Here is a 3,457-nt window from a genome sequence, read left to right as displayed (position 1 = left end):
GACTTTATCAAGACTAGCTATCATTTCTTTTCTGACTTTATTGTGATAAATTCAAAAAATATCCAGTGTGCTTGTGAGGTAGACTCAAACAGAGTTGGCATGTATCTTATGCATAAGCCCATTCGATGGGGGGCTTTCTCATCTTCTCTTTCAAGTTTTCCCAATTTTGTCACTTGCTCCAGGAGATTCAAGAAAACACGGTTAGAGCAGCCCAAAAGCACCACTAAAGTGGTAAGTTTCTATTGTATTTGCTACGGGTCTACATTATTGGTTAGTGATAACTGTAATGTGTCATCTAACATGGGATGAATCCACAGAGGGCATCTCTTGCCATAAGATCAAAGCTGGGTGTACTTCCCAATGGGCAGAGGTAAGGGACAGCAAGTGTCATACCAATTGGAGGCCTGCCAATGTGTGGTCGGTGTCAGAATATCTGATTCCAATATGAAAGAAGATCCAAAATAATGTTCCAGATTGGCTCCAGATAAGAATCCCAATAAGTTTCCTAATGATAATGATAAGGATGAAAGGCGCCAGCTGTGTCCAACTTTAATTAGATATTGTATTAACAAACTTAAGGTGATCAAGTTTCCTATTCCTTATGTACACCTGGAAAATAAAAGAGAACTGTAGAAAGAATTGTAATGAGCTATCTTATAAAGGCAACCTATCTTTTGGTAAAGGTAGTGTGAGAGAAAGGAAACTCGTGGATGTAGGTAGAGATATCAAACCATGTAAAATCGGCTCTATTCTCTTGTTTTTGAGCATGTTTAAGCCATGCTTTGCATGTGAGTGTAGAAAGGTTAGAGATCAGATCTATGATATCATATCCATAGGCTTATCACTATTTGTATTGCATTGTGTTTAAGCCTTTGCTTTGCTTTAGTGGCTTACACATTTGTTTTTCTCTTGTGTGTTGGGAAGATTATGCAATGCTAATTTGTAGTAATAAATAAATATTAATAGTAATGACAATAATAAATTATTAATTATATTAAAGAATTACTGAAATATTTACATGAGATCGTCGTAAACAGCTCTGGAGCTGCAGTGGCCTGTGGCATATGGCAAGACACATTTTCATCCCTTGAAGTATCACCCACCTGTGATCTAAAGTTGATCTCGTCTTGGTGTTCACCTTAGCTGGCGGGCGGTGAACCCAACCCCAGGGAAGGAACAAACCCACGTCATCATTTTGAATATGTCGATATCTATTTATTTTATGCATTTATGTTAATTAAACACACATGTTATTTGCAAGAATCCAAATCAATATCCTAAATCCTAAAGAAAATCATGCATTTATGATAATAATTGATAAAAACCACAATAAACCTTAATTTCAACAAATATCATAAATTATGCATTTATGATAATTGATAAAAAAATTATTAATATTCTAAGTAAAATCAAACATTCATTATTCATGAATTTATGTTTAATAATAATTAGAAAAAACAAAAAAAAAACTAAAACCCTAAATCCCTAATTAAACACTCATGTTATTTGCAAGAATCCAAATCAATACCCTAAATCCTAAAAAAAAATCATGCATTTGTACTAATTAAAAATCCTTTAATATTCTAATGAAAATCAAACATTCATTATATGCCTAATGATAATTAAAAAAACACAATAAACCCTAATTCCCACAAACATCATAAATTATGTATTTATGATAATTGATAAAAAACATTAATATTCTAAGTAATATCAAATATTCATTATTCATGAATTCATGTTTAATATTAATTAGAAAAAATATAAAAAAAGCCTAAAAAGCTTATTGACATCTTAATAGTAATTCATTATTCATGCATTCGTTTTACCCCAAGCGGGAAAGAGGCCCTCTTTCACCTCCTTCCCCCTGATTTGGGGTGAAACAAACATCCCCTAAGGGGTCCTGTGAAAAGTCTTTTATTGGTGTAATTGCATGTTTTCAATGTAATTTTTCTTATGGGGCTCACTTTCATTTGGTCTAAGAGGGTTGTCAATTATGCAATGTCTCTTTCATCGGTAGTTCATAAACAACCTACATGGAATTCAACATTTTTGACATCTTTTGTTATTTTTGTCTTGTTAGTAGAACACATATATTAGATGAACTTTTAATATTTCAGGGCCTGATACAAATGCGTTTTTTTGTCGTGACATGATTAATACAAACATGGTATAATGCAAATGTGGTTGTCTTTATTATTATGCTAATTTCACCTACATGCTGCTTAAGTATATTAGCATGTACACAATTCAAGGCATGGTTATTATGCTGGACATCTACTTATCTATATTCGTGCCATCAAAATGTTTTAAATACATTGAACATCTACAAGCGTTGATGAATGCTAGTGTTTGATTTGTTTAGGAAGGTTGTGGATAACGTACCTTTTACAAAAAATTGTCCACGGTTAAAGAACCTTAAGGAAAAAACTATGGACAAAGTAAAGTAATGAAAAAGAAAAAACAACACAAGAGAAAACATAATGATTTTTCTATATTGATTACTCTGGAAGCCATGTATTTGAAAAACAAAAAAAACATCAATATTAACTTAAATTTACTTAGAATTTGGAAAAAGGTAAATTTCAATTTATAGACGCCCATTTCCAAAAGAAGAGTTGATAAAAAAGGAGACACTTAGATTTAAAAGAAAAGAACTCAGATTTTCACTCATGTTCTCAAATCGTCATTTATCGGGCGAAACACGGTGAGGGACAACAATGTAGAGGATGACCCTAAGGTCGGGCGATGGTGGCTCGGAGGCGGTGAGGGGCATCGCTGCAGAGGAGGTCGGGTGATTGTGGCTCAGTGGTGGCTCCGATAGCGGCTCGTGGAGGGTGGTTGAAATTCAACATCCAATGGAGGCAACCGACGATCTGGTTGTGGTCTGGCAGGTGGAGGGTTAGAGAGAGAGATTATAAAAAGTGAGAGAAAAATATGAAAAGGGCCCATTGGGTCTCTTTTATAAACTCTATAATGGAAACATAACTATGACCATTATAGATTAAAACCTATAATAGTGACATAACTGCCGATGTTATTAATCTATAATAGTGAGATCTTCTAACCGTTAAATGTAGTTGTAAAGTGTTTTAATGACAATATCTAATGGCCAAGTAATCTCACCGTTATTTATAAACTCTATAATGGTGACATAACTGTCATTGTTATAGAATAAAACCTATAACAGTGAGACATGTGTAGAAAAAAACACTCCAAGGGATATCCAGCTCGCCAATATTGATAAGCTAATAACAACGAGATTCATAACTGTAATAGAGTAATAACAACGAGATATTTATGTCCCTACTATTACCTATCAATTAGTGGGGACAAAAATCTTGCCATTATTGTTTTATCAATAGCGGCGAGATTTTGTCTCTATGAAAAAGAGTCACCGCTATTGACCATCATCCTTGTAGTGCTTGTTGCGTGATTATCATCTCTGCTAGTTCTT

The sequence above is a fragment of the Nuphar pumila genome, chromosome 8 (assembly GCF_984573655.1).
Source record: "Nuphar pumila chromosome 8, dmNupPumi1.hap1.1, whole genome shotgun sequence".
NCBI lineage: Eukaryota > Viridiplantae > Streptophyta > Magnoliopsida > Nymphaeales > Nymphaeaceae > Nuphar > Nuphar pumila.
This window is presented reverse-complemented; position numbering follows the sequence as displayed.